The following is a 17,730-nucleotide window of genomic DNA, read 5'->3' as shown; positions in this document are numbered from 1 at the left end:
GCCTCATGTACTTGAAGCTCCAGCACCAGACATGAAATCTAAAACCTTACAAAAGCTGCTTAGCCAGCTCCCACAATTGCATAAGATCAAATACCCATAAGAAACATGTATATATCCCTTCTAGTGGCTCTGTTTCTGTCACTGAATTTTGACTAATACACAGAGCTATCAAGTTAAACTAGGAGTTAGAAAATTAGTGATCTACTTTTATTTCTGCCAATTCTGGCTCTGTCACTTTGTGAAAATTATTTTACTTTTTTAAGCTTCAGTTTCTTTAAAGTAGATGCCTTTTGCCAAATGATCTTCTTAAATTTCATTCCAGCTCTAGGACTATCAGGTGACTTGAGGATTGTATGTCCAGGTATACCAGATGCCTCATAAATAACTCTCTAACTGCAATGTATGGAGATTATGTTATGATTTCATCTATTTTTACACTATCATTGATGCTCAAGTACATAGCTTGTGTGACAGAAAGCCCAGCTCAGGTCACAGTATGACTTTCTACTCCATAGTATAATTTTGTAGAGGATGTTAAGCTTTAAAGGGTGGAGTTGTAAGAGGTAGGCTCTGAATAGGGCTGTGACTAGACAGGTAAATTAAGCAAGGCACTTATGCACACTAAGGAGACACTCACTCACTCTCAGGTCTTGCAAGTGTGGGGTCAGCACTTGCATTACCTGCAGAGTGATTGTCTTCTTAAATTTTATGCCCTAGGCCCTCACTCACTTCACCTTCAACCAAGTCCTGGTCTTTAGAGCCAGACTACTACGTTTAAAGCAAAGATCTTCTACTTGCAAGTGTGACTGTACTTGTAGCCTCTGTCATTTTGTTACAGAAGCCTGAGCTAAGACACTGCTCAACTTTTTTCCAGAAACTCAATTAGCAGACAGGCTCTTTAACAGCAGATAGACACCAATTCAAAAGTACCATACTGCATTACATTCCACATACAGTATTGGTTGATTATAATTCACCAATCAATGGTGTCTGAAGGTCACTGCCCTATCTTGAGATATCTTTATAGATTAGATAGAAACATTTTAAAATAATAGCTGTAAAACTTTACTGTTGTAGAGCCTTAGATGACCAAATGACCTTAACCGAGTTTCTGATTAGTTTAACAGTATTGTTGGAAGAGACTTTTCTATCGTTGGAAGAGACTATTCTTCTGTATACTAAACTGTAAGGCATTTGATGGTAGGATCCATCTAATAATAATAACATATGCCAGTTATTTAATATTTAGTGGCTACAAAGTATCATTCTAAGTGGTTTGCATGTATGAAGTCATTTAATCCTGACAACTCTATTCGATTTTTAATTGAAAATTAGTTTATCAATTAATTAATAACTATTATTATTCCCATTTGATAGAGGAGGAAACTGCAACAAAAATACTAACGAATGGCTAGAGGAGCTAGCGAGTGGCAGGTCTGGGATTGAACAAAGGCAGCCTAGCCCCAGAGCCCTGTTTCAACCCTCTGTCTCATTCACGGCTGAATCCCTAGTATTCATCCCAGAACTCAACAGTTGGCTTCACTAAATGTCTATTGAATTAATGGCTGTTTTTATTAGATGAATGCCAAAACAAGTCACATAAACTTACTGTATATTAAAACAAGAAATTACCCAGGAAATGGGGGTGAAATTGTCATTTAGGAACAGAGGAGGAAACTGATGGAGGAATAAAGCCTGCAGTAGGAAGGTTTGCTGGGAGTTGGGTGGCTGCAATACAAGAGGAAATAACATTACTGCATTTCTGCATTACTGCATTTTTACTTGCAAGTTTGTAATGTTACACAAGTTATGTAATCCTTTTGAGTCTGTTTTCTTATCCTTAAAAAGGAGATAATCACAATATATATCATAAAGTTATTTCGGAGGTTAAACACAGTATTTTAAGTGGAACACCTAAAAGAATTTCTGGCACATAAGTAGGGATCGATAAGTGTTAGCTGTCTTTATTTTTACTGTCATTATATGCAGAACATTAGAGGCACAGAACAGTGTCTGACACGTGGTTGAAATTCAATATATATTGACTGAGTGAATTAATGAATGAATAATGAAGGAATAAAGATGGATCCATAAAGGTAAATGGATGGCTAAATGGACAAAGTATGTTTTCTGAGTCCAGCTTTCCTAAATTTTTCCTCAGTCATTCAGAAAAAGACAAAGAAAACAGAGAGAACAATCACTGAAAAATTATTGGCAATTATCTCTATATCGGAGGAAACAATTTAGAACAACCTCTGCTGGTCATGATTGGGTTTAGGGATATGACTAGATTGGAAAGAGTAAGGTGCCTTCTTTCATTCGTCTTCCATGAAAACAAAGTACTACTATATTTGAACTTACCCAGTGGCTTTTACTCTGTGTTACTGCTTTTTTTTCCCCAAACATAAACAAATCCCTCCCCACTCTTTCCTTATGTAAATATGCTCCTTTTGTTTTTGTTTCTATTTTTTTAAGTGTTTCATGCTTACTTGCCTATATTACAAAGGTAACTTGAAAACACAGAGGGATACATATATGAGGGATTTGTGCTTGTACCTACACAAATGTGAGGTACAAGGGATTATGTACTGCCATATTGAGAACCCCTCATATAATCCTGCCTCTCTTCTTCAGTTACCCTCTTTTTGATCAGAGTATGCTCCTTGTGTGAATCAGGCACAGGACCAAGAGTCCTAGTGGAACCAGCAAGAGGGTCACAGTAGGAGAAAGAAGAACAATTCCTACCAAAGCGTGTTATTAAGTTTCTTTTTCTCAGGAGATAATAACAGGAATGCTTTCATTTTCTAGGTTCTAATAATTTCATACTGAAAGACAAAAAAAGTCACAAGACCGGTAATTTCCATGGCTCGATTGACTCCAAGCGCTAAAATCCAAGGTAAGAATCACTGTGCCCAGGTCTGCAAACATCATTCAGGAGATAAGTCTTTCTGCTCTGGTGTGGCAGAGAGGTGAGGAGGGTCCACTAACATGTACTAACAGGGTGCAATTTGCCAGGCACCAACCTTGAGGCTTTTCTTGGTTTAGCACATTTAATCCTTATGATAAACATCTGTGATAGGAAGCAGAGGCAATTCAATTTCCCCAGGGCCACACAATTAAAATGCTGTTCTATTTTGCTTTAGATCTGGAAGACCTGGCAATATTATATTAATTTGAAATATTAACCAAAAATATAAAATTACAAAGACAGGCTCCAAATAGCTCTTTAGGCTTTGGAAAAGTAAGAAATACAATTGAATTGTGAAAAGTGTAAAGTCTTCAGTCTAGGTTTAAAAAGTAATTATGGAAAAACACAAAATATATGCTACTTACATATGTGTTATAGGAATTTTATTTATATATATTCATATTTTAAAATATATAATATAAAATTACTTTATATGCAGTATAATTAAAAGAATATATATGGTCTAAATATGTTATAATAAAAATATGATAAAAATAATATGCAGTCCTCTTTCATATGCACATACACACAGAGACATATACATTACGGAAACATACAGAATGGGAAGAGGTTTTTAGCAACAATTACTTGTAGCTAAGGTATAATATACTTGAGAAAAGGGCTTCTGTGATTAGTTGATATCAGAATGATTCGCCCCCAGAAAAACACCGCCGTTCTTGACTGCATTAATAGAAATAGAATAACCCCCAAAGGGAGATAAGAAGCATTCTAAGCTGCACTCATCATGAGTTTCTATGTGATGCATTGTGTCCATTTGGAGCTCCAGTGCTTTAAAGCTGAAATGAACTCTGGCCTTTCTACCACCCTCCTTGCCCTTAATATGGTATATCCTCTTTCCCCTTTCCTCTTAGCTTTTTGAGAGTTTAATTTCCAACGAGTTAAGCCAAAAAGGACTATTCTCTAGAAAAGGAGAGAGAATGAATTAGCAGATAAATGAAGAGTGTGAGGGAGGCCCTGGGTGGTCCTCAGGTTGGGAGAGGGTTTTGGAGAAGCATCTAGGGATTTGTTTTCTACCTAAGTGGCAGGTGCCAGAAAATAGGGAAAGACAGGAGTGTAGGGGGTTTGCAGTTATGGAAGGATTCTAGATTTCCAAATGTCTTGACAGGAGACATGTTCCTGTCATGACCCTTGGTTGGAGACCAGGGCTCCAGCCAAACCACAAGGGATGATAGAGAAAAATTGATAGAAAAATCCATTCATTTCCTGAGAAAGTAACAGAAAAATGTAAACCCACAACCAAAAAGTGACCTTCCCATGCTCCCAGAGAGGTAAAAGATTTGACAGTGGAAGGAGGGATTTTCTAGCCTAAATCTGGGTTATAAGCACTGTACTTAGGTAAGGAAGTGAAAAATGGTAGCCTATGGTTACTGTGTGTGAATTAAATAGCAACTCAACACCATTTTGGACAAAAATTAGGGCCAGGATATAAGACATGGTGTGAAGCATCTAGTCAATTTCTTTGACCTGGAAATTCTAATTTCTGGAATGCATCCTATTGAAAAACCCACACAATTGTACAAAGACAGACATACAGTGATATTCATTTCAGCATTTTTGTAATAGTGACAATCTGAAAATTACTTAAATGTCCAGCAAAAATGGATTAATTAAACATTAAAATACGCCTATTAAATGTTACCCTTGAAAAGAATAGCAAGATTATCTGTAAGTACTAACATGGAGAGATATCCAAGATTTATCATTGAATTGAAAACCACAACTACAAAACAGCATGAGTGGGGAGAGATAAAAGGATATTATGATCCAAGTTTAACTTCAGACTTTTGGCTGATGCCAAAACTCATTCTGAACAACAAATGAAAACAGATACTTTTATTGAATCCATTGTGTGCCAGGCACTATTTTAAGTGCTTCACAACAATCCTATGAAGTAGGTGCTGTCACTCTTTACAGATAAAGAACTGATGCAAGTTCGCAAAAGTAGTGCATTTTGGAACTGAGATCAGAAACCATACAGTTTAGATCCAGAGAGTTGCTGCGCTTAAGGAACACACTGAACAAGGGAAGTTCTAGAGTCGGACAGAACTGGCCTTCTCTCCTTGGGCATACCACTTAAGTTCTCTGAATCTTATCTTACTCATCTATTAATTGGCCATATTTCACATGGCTATAAAATGGAGTAAATTAGGCAAGTCCTATAAAGCCCTGAGCAAAAATTCCCAATCAATATTAGTGTTAAGTTTCGCCTGAAGCTGCCTCCTTTCATATTTTAAGTTAATCATAAGGTTTCTCTGTATGTAGTAAACTGTAACTTAACTGGATGTGTAAACAGACTGTTACCTACTCCAATCAAAGGTGGCCAACCGTTCAAATCATGATAAAATAAGCGCCCCTGGTAGGAGGGATTGCCAGAAGGGAGGGGCAAATCTACTTCATTCTGTCCTGGCAGGCACATTTTCATCAGTTAAGAATGCAAACCAGGATGAAACATTTTTAACAAGCATTGTGTGTCTGTTTTTCATTTGAAAGAAAGTCAGAAGCATGGGGCTTTTTCATCATGATATTCATCATAGAGGCAGGGTTCCTCTTTGTCAGAGCTCAGCATTGGCAGCTCTGGCAAAGGATGGACTGCATTTAGCTGATTATTTTCTAAGGAGCCATAGTCAAGCACTAAACCAGAATCTACACCTCTGAGGCCCCCACATATATATATATATATATATATAAATGCATACACTATATAAAATAGATTCCTTTGGAAAAAATTTCAGAGTTAAGGGTGTATGTTACACTTGGTTTCATCTTATCCTCCCACTTAACATTATATTGTGAATGTTTTCTCCTATTATTAAAATTTTTCAATGACATGGGTATTGAGAACTTCATAATAATATTGCAAAATATGGATGTAGGATGGAGGATGACTTCTCTGTCTCCTTTCTTTGTTGTTTTCTTCATTTCCTTTCTTCTATCCTTCCTTTCTTTCCACCCCCATTCTTTTTTTCCTTCCTTATCTCCTCTCCTCCCTCTTCTTCCTTCCTTCATTTCTTCCCTCCATTCTCTTTCCTCATTTTTTCTCTTTCTCCCTTCCTTCCAGATTCCTTTTCTTAAGCTTAATTAAATGTACACATTTATATCATTTAAATCGTCAACACGATCTACAAGGTAGGAGACATAGCAATCCCCCCTCACCATTCCACCCTATTTCCCACTCTCCAGAGGTAACCACATATAACCCTTCTGGTGCCTATTTTGTGATTTATTGTCGTATCCTTAAATGATATAAGTATATTGGTAGTGCTGGATTTTCAAAATTTTAAGCATTATCTGTTGATTTTCTACCATAACATCCTTCTGCAACAGACGCATATGCACACAAACAAGCACACATACACCTCCTTTCTTACATCTTCCCTTCCCAATATCATATTGCAACTTTGGTTAGATTAATATTAGGCATTTATAATATTACATAAAAACTATTCACAAAGGAGCCATGTCTTGCTTTACAACAGCCTTAGCTTTTTTTGTACTTTTACATTTTTTTTTTCTGAAGTTAAAGGAAACAAACAAAACAGTTTTTTTATTCTTTTGCTTCCTTCTCTAAGTGCTTATAACTACCTTAGCTCCATACTCTCCTCTGGGTGAATAAATCTTTCGATATTTTTAAGCAGTAGGTAAGCTGCCAGTTTCACATTTCTATGGAACTCACTGTAGAACTGTTTGACCCACTCCTATCTAGACTGTTTATTCTTGTAGGAGCCAAAGGAAAACTTCCCCTTTGCTCTCTGAAGATTCATGAAAATCAACTGACCAAAAGCAGGTTAGTTGGAGAGAAAGCATACAAGTTTATTTGATCATAGTTTTATGTGACATTGGAATGACCTTCAGAATGAAGATCCAAAGATACAAAGAAAACTGTGCAGTTTTATGCTTAGGTTCAACAAAGTATGGCAGCCATATAGAAATACAACGAGACAAAAAGGGTATGACCTAATGGTATTACACTGCATGGGAAAACCCAGCAAGGCCTGTCTGTTTAGACTCTATTTGGCCTCTCTGTGCAGCATTCCTTTCTTCTGGGTCTGAGGAAGGACCCTCTCTGGAATGGGGATCTTATGGCCTACCACCAAACAAAGTAAATCAGATGATTTCGTTTCATCCAGTTTACACAGAAAGGCAGAAGGAAGTTAAGAGTAATATTTTTAGGTTTTATGGCTGGCTTTGGAGAAAAGGGGTTCTGGTTTCTATGACTTGCTTTGGGGAAAAGGGATTCTAGTTTTCAACTAGCCTTGGAGGAGAATGAGAAGACAGAGACAGGAGGGCCAGAGAGAGAGATCAGATGCAGCTCCTTCTGAGGTGTGTTCACTTTGGGGTATCATGTTCTGAGCCTCTGCACTCTCTAGGCCTGCTGCCAAAGTAGCAAGTCCGTTTTCACCTTCATCTGGGCTTTCCCTCTCCTTTCTTGTAGGAAGTCTCTTGCATTGGAGCCTGTATTTCCTAACTCCTATTTCTTCTTTTGCCTATGTTTACTCCCAGATTCTGATGAAGCATGTTCTCTCAGCTTCCTGAGGAACCATGCATGTACATTTTTTATCTACATGTAGGAAAATATCTTTATTCTATCCTCACAATTAAATGATTATTGCTATGTTTAGAATTCTAAGTTGAAAATCATTTCCCCACATTATTTTGAAAATACCTCTTCATTTTCTTCTAACTTTTAGTGTTGTTGAGACATCTAGTGACATTTGGATTCTTGGAGAATATTTTTTAGTTTTTAATTTTTTGTTTGTTTGTTTCAATAGTTTTTGGGGAACAGGTGGTGTTTGGTTACATAAATAAGTTCTTTAATGGTGATTTCCATGATTTTGGTGCACCCATCACCCGAGCAGTGTACATTGTGCCGACTGTATAGTCTTTTATCCATCACCACTCCCCACCCTTTCCCCTAAATCCCCAGAGTCCAATCTGTTATTCTTGTGCCTTTGCGTCCTCATAGCTTAGCTCCCACTTAGGAGTGAGAACATACTATGTTTGGTTTTCTATTCCTGAGTTACTTCACTTGGAATAATAGTCTCCAATTCCAACCAGGTTGCTACCAATGCCATTATTTCATTCTTTTTTATGATATATCATTATATATATATATATATATACACACACACACACACACACACAGAGACACCCCACAGTTTCTTTATCCACTCAATGACCGATGGGCATTTGGGTCGGTTCCACATTTTGCAACTGCAAATTGTGCTGCTACAAACATGCATGTGCAAGTATCTTTTTTGTATAATGATTTCTTTTCCTCTGGGTAAATATGTAGTAGTGGGATTGCTGGATCAAATGGTGTGTCTACTTAGTTCTTTAAGGAATCTCCACACTGTTTTCCATAGAGGTTGTACTAGTTTACATTCCAACCAAAGTGTAAAAGTATTCCCTTTTCACTGCATCCCTGCCAACATCTATTATTTTTTTATTATGGCCATTTTTGTAGGAGTGAGGTGGTACCACATTGTGGTTTGATTTGCATTCCCCTGATAATTAGTGATGTTGAGCATTTTCCCATATACTTTTTGGTCAGTAAGGATCTCACTCCTGCCGAGAGACAAGCGCTCCATCTACGGTACAGCAACTTCCAGCAGTACCAGGGGATATGTGACGACGCTGCCATCCACTATTACCTGGAGAGCTCGAACACAAACGGGACATTGGTTGAGAAGGAGAAATGATCCTACACCTAAGAAGAATTGGCAATAAATGACTCTCTGAAAACGCCTCTGATGCTGGGGGTTGGCAATTCTCCCGACTCATTCGTGAGCTGAATAGAAAAAGGGCACTCAACCACTAACAGCTCTGAGGGAGGACTGGGATGTCTATTGGATAATCCAGCCTCAGACGCTGGCAGATTTGTTCCCTCTGCATCAGAAAAGGCTATAAGGAAATCACAGTGAGTACAGGTGGGGCCTACCATCCAGAAGAGCAGAAGGCCCAGAGAAACCTTTCTGCCAGGGCTCTGGGCCTCAGAGAGAGAAGAAGGACAGGAAGAGAGAGGGGTAGGAGGCTTGGTTTGATATTCATGAAGAAGAGGAAAATGAGGAGACATAGAACCTCCAGATCACAAAAGGTAGGCCAAACAGTTGGGCTTTTCATGTTTTTGCTGTATCTTTTCCAGGTCCTAGAATTCTCCTACCCAGATCTCGAAACTCAGAATCACTTTACTTCTGTCATAGATATTTTGAGCAAAAGTCCCTTCGAGGGAAAGCACTTGCTTTGGGACTATGTGATTCTGGTTCATTCTCAGCTTGCATCCAATTTCCCAGGACACACAGTGCCTTGCACATGGCCTAGCAACCAAGAGACACTCAATATTCACCAAGTGAATGATCTAATGGAACTCCACCAGATGTTGAAATTGAATTAATGTTCATGAGGGTTTGTTTGTAATAATAAAGAACTAAAAACACTCAAAGGACTGAAAACAACTCATTAGAGGACTCATTAATTCAATTTTAACATTCTATACATAGAAAAGCATACAGTTATTAAATAAGAAAAGTAATTAGGCAAGTCTAATTAAAAAAATGTAGAACTCTATCTCTAAGGTATATTTAATATATAAATAAATAATGCAGAAGTGTGCATAACATGCCAACATTGTTCAAAGGAAGGAACGGGGTAAGAACGGGGAGGGAATGAGAAAAGGGAGGGGTAAGGAGGGAGGAAGAAAGAAATGAAGGAAAGGTAGGAGGGAGAAAGAAAATAGGGAAAGTATATCCCATGTATGCATAATACTTTGGGAAGGGTATTTTTCCCACAAGATCGCCTTTAGAGAGTGATTCTGGTTGTCTGGGGGGCTGGATGGGAGGGAAGGCTTATTTTAACAGTGCATCTCTTTGAACTTTGCATTTGGTACTAATAGTATATATCAATGGTCCCCAACCCTTTTGGCACCAGGAACTGGTTGTGGAAGACAAATTTTTCCATGGACGAGGGGAGTTGGGGGTCGGGGATGGATGGTTTCAGGATAAAACTGTTTCACCTCCGATCATCAAGCATTAGTTAGATTCTCATAAGGAGGGCACAACCTAGACCCTTGCATGGGCAGTTCACAACAGGGTTCGCACTCCTCTGAGAACCTAATGCTGCCACTGATCTGACAGGAGGAGGCAGAGCTCAGGTGGTAATGCTCACTTACTGGCTGCTCACCACCTTTTGTGTGACCCAGTTCCTAAGAGGCCACAGACAGGTACTGGTGTGTGACTAGGGGGTTGGTATATAATATAGTCAAACTAAGTAAGCAGTAAAACACAATTTGAAACAAAGACAGTTAGATTAGAACACCAACATGTTTGTGAACACCTCCTTAGAGTCTATTCCACAAAATTCCTACTGGTACAAGCCCACACTATTCAATGTTTGGAAATCTCTGTACATCATTGACTAGTTTATATTTCCAGGTCTCTCCCCTGGAAAATCTGTACCACAAGCCAGCCACTAACCCTCCTCACACGCACACAAAATGCCCTCCGATTCTTTTTGCTAGTCCATAATTGTATCTATCTCAAAACTGATTTCTGAAAAATTAATCTCCTCCAGAAAGACTGCTCTGACCACTGTCCTCGTCTATCTTACTCTGCTGTGGTTTGTTTGTTTTGCTATCAATGTTAGGAAATTTACTTGTTGTGCAAAAAACTTTTATTGGGATCCCAGTGTTTGTCAAGTAATGTGATAAATGAGAGCGTAGCAAAATGAAAAGGTGAATGCCTAACTAGAGCAGCTCACACTACAATATTGTGCTGTTGTGCTCCAGTTGACAGCAGTTCACGTGACAATACTGTGCTACTGTGCTCTGGTTGAGAACACATAATTTGAAATTGTCACCAGGAAGGGGGCTTCCTATTCTACAGGTACGGGTACTAACCTTCACTTCTCCTCAGATGGACCATGAAATAGTTATTCCTAGTGAAATATCAGTGAAAGTGATACATGTCATTTCCAGGTAGATGGTTAAGAATCAGATGTGCCCTCCTTACTCTCAATTTCCAGGTTCTAGGGGATGGTAGACCCACAGGAGGAAGAACTCTGTGTCTTTGAATCATTCCATGGAAGAGAACTGCCAGTTGTCCAGGAACACCCCAGCCTTAGACAGTTATGTGAGCAAGAAATAAACTTCTTTTACAGTGTCATTTATGTTTTTTAGCTTCTTTGTTATAGAGCTAGGTGTATACTAGTTCAGGGGTTCTGTGAAAGAAATATTTCTTCTCTTTTGAGTAGGTTTCCAAACCTTGATTTTCCATAATTCTGAAACATTTTGGTTCTGGGGTAAACATTTCCACTCTTTGGGCAGCACAAAGATCCCTTTGTACAGAAGCACTAACTCTTCTTCCTCTAGAGTAGCATCCCAGTTTCTCACTGTGGCCAACAAAGAGAATAAAAACAAGAGGATCTGAAATAGCAACACAGTGGCAGCCACCAATACCTGATAACACTATAGTCAAAGCTCCACATTAGAGCACAGACCACTTTCAGGTGAGTGGCCCCCAGCCCTAGAAGTGAGTGGTATTCAAAGATGGTAGATGGTAGTGGTGGCAGTAGTATGTAGTAATAACTAACCCTTCTTGGGCATTTCCCATGTGCCAAGCACTGTTCTCAGAGCTTTATACACAGTGGTCCACTTAATCTTCATAAAACCCTATGTAGTAAGTACTAACATAATTCCTTTTTCTTTTTTAGAAACATAGTCACGTTCTATCACCCAGGCTGGAGTACAATGGTGCAATCATGGTTCACTGCAGCCTCAAACTCCTGGGCTAAAGTGATCCTCCTGAGTAGCTAGGAAGACAGGCTTGTGCCACCATGCCTCGCTATTTTTAAAAAATTTTTTTAAGAGATGGGATCTTGCTATTTTGCCCAGGCTGGTTTCAAACTCCTGGCCTCAAGCAATTCTCCGGCTTCTGCTTTACAAAGCGCTGAGGTTACAGATATGAGCCACTGTTTCTGTGCACAATTTCCAGAATGAAGAAATTGAGGCACAGAACGGATTCTAATACGCTTTGGCTTTGTGTCCCCACCCAAATCTCATCTCAAATTGTAATTCCCATAATCCCCACATGTCAAGGGTGGGACCTGGTGGAAGGTGATTGGATCGTGGGGATGGTTTCCCCCATGCCGTTCTCATGATAGTGAGTGAGTTCCCATGAGACCTGATGGTATTACAAACATCTGACATTTCCCCTCCTTGCACTCCCTCCCTCCTACCACCTTGTGAAGCAGGTGCCTTGCTTCCCCTTTGCTTTCTGCCATTATTGCAAGTTTCCTGAGCCCTCCCCAGCCACGGGGAGCTGTGAGTCAGTTAGACCTTATTCCCTTATAAATTACTCAGTCTTGGGTAGTATCTTTATAGCAGTATGAGAATGGACTAACACAGTTTCCATTTCTATTACTTAGCAGCTGTCAGATCCCAGCCCCATTTTCTCCACCCATATGTAATTCCTCTTACTGTCTCCACTTAATCTTTTTTTCTATGTATTTATCCCATATTGTCTAATTTAGTTATTATTGTATTAGTCAATGTTGGCTGCCATAATGAAAAATCATGGACTAGGTGCCTTAAGCAACAGAATTCTATTTTCTCACAGTTCTAGATGCTAGAAGTCCAAGATCTTGGTGCCGGGAGAGCTGGTTTCTGGTGAGGCCTCTCTTCCTGGCCTGAAGATGGCAGGCTTTTCTCTGACTTCACACAGCCTTTCCTGTGTATGTGCTGAGAGAGAGAGAGAGAGCTGGTGTCTCTTCTTTTTCTTCTTCTTTGCATGAAGACATCAATGTTATCAGATTAGGGGCCCCACCCTTATGATGTCATTTAACCTTAATTACCTCCTCATAGATGCTATCTCCAAACAAAGTTACATTGAAGGTTAGGGCTTCAATTATGAATTTTGGGAAAGGAGTGGAGAATTCAATTTAGTCCATACCAGTTAAGTTTATTACTATCTCTTCCTGATAGAATATAAGCTCCATGAGGACAGAGATCTTGATGTACTGATGTATCTTAGTGCCAAGAATGGTGCCTAGCACATAGTAGATTCTCAGTTAAGTATTGACTTGATGAATGAATGGTGAATGAATGAATGAAACAAATACTCCTAGTGTTCTAACAGGGAGCAAGAGAAGGTTGAAGCCATCCTTTTATATGGAACTCAGTTCCTCAATAATGGCATTAATCTATCCATGAGGGAATGCTCCCATGACCCAAACACCTCCCATTAGGTCCCATCTCCCAACACTGCCACATTTGGGATTAAGCTTCTAACACATGACCTTTGGGAGACATATTCAAACCACATCAAGAAGAAATGATGTTTAATTAATTTTTGAAAAAAGAATAAGCATGGGGAGCTGTCCAAGTGCTGTGGCTCATGCTGGTAATCTCAGCACTTTGGGAGGCTGAGGCAGGAAGATTAGCTGAGCCCAGAAGTTTGAGACCGGCCTGGGGAACATAGTAAGACCCTATGTCTACAAGAAATAAAAAATTAGTTGGGTGTAGTGGCACTCACCTGTGATCCCAGCTACTCAGGAGACTGAGTTGGGAAGATCACTTGAGCCCAGAAGGGAGGTCAAGGCTACAGTGAGATCTGATTGTGCCACTGCACTCCAGCCTGGGTGACAGAGCAAGACTCTATCTCAAAAGAAAAAAAGAAAGAAAAGGAAAGAAAAGAAAAAAAGAATAGGGAGCTATTTTATTAACTACATCAATATTTTTGAAGTTCATTTGGAAGATCATTTTAAACATATCTATTTGTGAATGTGTAAAGAAAAGAATGTTGTATAGGTGAAAACATATTGTTTCTAAATTATAGTCCATTATGGTGATCAAGAGAACCCACTAAGCTACCTAAGTATTCCTCTAGCAAGTGTGAATACTGTTGAACTAGTGACCAGCTCTTCTAGGTGGACAAAACTTCAGTTAAACATGGACTCAAAACATAAAAGAGGGTCAATTTTTTTTAATCTCAAAGAAAAAGCATAGAGTTTCATTTTATAGAAGTAAGAGTATTTTCGCTTACATTCAATATGTTATTTAGTTTTCAAACTTTAGCACACATTATAATTATCTAGAAGGCTTATCAATGCCTAGATTTCTGCGTCCCACACTAGAAGTTCCAATTCAATCAGCCTAGAATGGGGCCTAAGAATTTGGACTTCTAACAAGTTTCCAGGTGATGTTGATATTGCTGGTGGTAAGTCGCAATATGAGAATTATTGCATTATACCACCAGTAGTTGATGTAACCTACCTCAGGAACAGGAAGCAAATCTATATTCTACATAAATGAAACCTATTGTTCTAGGAAATATGAACAGGGCTTATATTCTTGGAAAAAGACACATACATATTTGTAGCAACCAGGGTAATCAGAACTCTTTTTAAATAAGTTTTATTTTCTCACAATAGAAATAACACCAGGAAAAAGTTGGTTTTCCCTTTCACTTTCTATTTTGCAATCACATTGCCTGCATAGTCTCACACTAACCCAGCCACTACATCAGTTGATGCATCCCTGCTGTAGTAACATTATACACAGGCACTGGCCACACAAATTTCTGAAGTGTAAATCAGTATCTCAACTCATTTCAAAGCACAGTGACCATTGGTAAAACCTTTCTCCATGCTTCTTCCCAGCCAGTACCTTTATTCATCAGATTTTAAAATTTATATCCAATAGTTTTCTTCAATACTGAGTCCAAAAAATAAATCAAACCAAACCCACAACATTTCCACTTTCCTATTTCAGCATTTCTTAAAAACCTAACATACATTTCTATAAGTACCTAACAGAACTTGTAGAGGCCAGATACTGTGGCTCATGCCTGTAATCCCAGCACTTTGGGAGGCCAAGTTGAGCAGATCACTTAAGGCCAGGAGTTCAAGACCAGCCTGGCCAACAGGGCAATACCCAATCTCTACTGAAAATACAAAAATTAGTCAGGTGTGGTAGCTGTCATCCCAGCTACTTAGAAGGCTGAGACACAAGAACTGCTTGAACCTGGTAGGCAGAGGTTGCAGTGAGCCAACATCTCACCACTATACTCCAGCCTAGGCAACAGAGCGAGACTGTCTCGGAAAAAAAAAGAAAGAAAGAAAAGTAAAGAAAAGAAAAGAAGAAAGAAAGAAAGAAAAAGGAAGGAAGGAAGGAAGGTAGGAAAGAAAGAAAGAAAGAAAAGAAAAGAAAGAAAAAGAACTTGTAAATAGAAAAGAAACTTGAAACTCTTGAGTAAGACCACAAAAGTAAGGGTTTCAACTGGGACAGGCTTATCTGTGCATCCTAATCAAAGGGTGGAGACTTTTTAGAAAGGATAGTTTCTGCTTCCACCCTGCCCTAGGCAGAAAAAAATTATGATAAATAACTTTTCCCAAGACTGAATAACTTACCTTAACAATCTCAGTTTTGCTGGAGAATATGTTCTATCTGTACTTTGTGTAACTTCCTGACCTCAATCTTTGAACTACTATTATTTTCACTTAGGTCTATATACATTATTATCCCCTTTGTGACTAAGGCTATAAACAAGGAAAAATCACGGAAAATACATTTCTTCTATCATTACAAAACACTATGGCTGTGTATTGAAATTTGGGGATACCAAATACCAGAACAACAGGCAGGGATTTAAAATATGGTGGGGATTCTGGTCCAAGATGGTTGACCAGAGACAACAGACACTCATCCTTTCTAGAAAGAAGAACCAAAATTATGAATAGATAATCATACCTCAAATAGAACATCTAGAGAGAACACTAGAATTCAACAGAGAAGTCACAGGAAACACCCCAGGCACAGAAGAAGAATGAATCAAGTGGCCACCTTGGCTGAGATTGGCCAGGAGACCAGAGGGACTTGGCATTTCAGGGAAAGGGCAAGTGAGAGAACTTGAGCAGTCTACATCCCTCCTGCAAACTGCTGCATCACAGCCACTGCCAACATCATTGTGCACCCACACAACCTAAGGGGTTGTCCCACCGTTGCTACTGCCATTGCCTATATCACATCAGCTGCCCAGGGACCTGAGACCCCACTCACCCAACTGGCCCACTGCTGTCACTAGCAACATTTAAGCAAGCTATCTGGGCGCCCAGAAATTAGCCTACCTGGTCCCACTAACACCAGTGCCAGTGTATGCCATTCTGGGGCCCAGGATCAGACACCCTCAACCCACTGCTGCCACTACTGGAGGCACACAGACTGGTCCACAAGGCAACCCTGTCCCCAGTAAAATGTCATGATAGCCTCCACTAATAACCCTTCCCCCCAAACCATCACAGATATCACTGATCACAGCCAAAGAAACTGTACAGAGACTACGCTACCATAAACATTCAGAATCAAAGCCAAAGTGCCTTACCCAACCAATATTGTTCATATATCTTCAGGAAAAAGTCTTCCCCTACAAAAGCAAATTCAAAAAACTGAAAGAAGTAACTATTGTACCAGATGCTCAGATATAAGTGAAAGGACACAGGAAGCATGTAAAAGCAAGGAAATGGGATACCTTCAAAGGAATAAAATTCCCCACCAACAGATCCCAATTAAAAAGAAATCCAGGAAAAACAACTCAAAATTATGATATGAAGCACTATGGCTCACACCTGTAATCCCAGCACTTTGGAAGGCCAAGGTGGGTGGATCACCTGAGGTCAGGAGTTCTAGACCATCCTGGCCAACACTGTGAAACCCCGTCTCTACTGAAAATACAAAAATTAGCCAGGCATGGTAGCACATGCCTGTAATCCCAGCTTGGGAGGCTAAGGAAGGAGAATTGCTTGAATCCAAGAGGCAGAGGTTGCAGTGAGCAGAGATCACACAACTGCACTCCAGCCTGGGCAACAGAGTAAGACTCCCTCTCAAAAAAAAAAAAAAAATTATGATACTAAACAAGCTCAGCAAGATGTAAGAGAATTCCAAATCCAATACAATTCAAACAATACACAGAAACCAGAGAAACAATTCAGGATATGAATGAGAAATTTGCCAAAGGAATAGATATCATAAAAATAACCAAACCGAAATCCTGGAACTGAAGAATTTTATAATTCTTGAATGAAATATAAAATATACAAAAAACTTACAATAGACTAGACCAAGCAGAAGAGAGAACATAAGAACTTGAAGACAGGTCTTTTGAAATAGCCCAATAAGACAAAAATAAAGAAAAAAAGAATTTAAAAGTATGAATGATGTCTTCATGATCTATGGGACACCCAAGGTGATCAAATATATGAATTATCAGTATCCCTAAAGGCAAAGATAAACTGAAAGATTTGAAAACCTATGTAATGAAATAATAGATGAGAACATCCCAAGTCTAGTAAGAGATTTAGACCTATAGATACAGGAAGCTCAGCAATCCCCAATCAGATACAATGCAAAAAGGTCTTCTCCATGACACATTATACTCAAACTACCTAAAGTCAGTGACAAAAAAAAAATTTAAAAAACAGCAAGAGAAGAGCATCTCATCATCTATCATCTATAAAGGAGCTCTGGTATATGTGACTAACATGTATGTGAACAAATACTCAACAACTCAAACCCAAGGAAATCCAAACAAAAATCACAATGAGATATCATCTCACCCCAGTTAGTATGGCTATTATTAAAAAAAATAATAACAAATGTTGGCAAGGATGTAGGGAAAAGGGAACTCTTATACACTGTTGGTAGGAATATAAATTAGTACAGTCATTATGGAAAACAGTATGGAAAGCTCTCAAAA

Source organism: Sapajus apella, unplaced genomic scaffold (genome assembly GCF_009761245.1).
Source record: "Sapajus apella isolate SASKATOON/1434 unplaced genomic scaffold, GSC_monkey_1.0 scaffold58, whole genome shotgun sequence".
NCBI classification, from domain to species: domain Eukaryota; kingdom Metazoa; phylum Chordata; class Mammalia; order Primates; family Cebidae; genus Sapajus; species Sapajus apella.
This window is presented reverse-complemented; position numbering follows the sequence as displayed.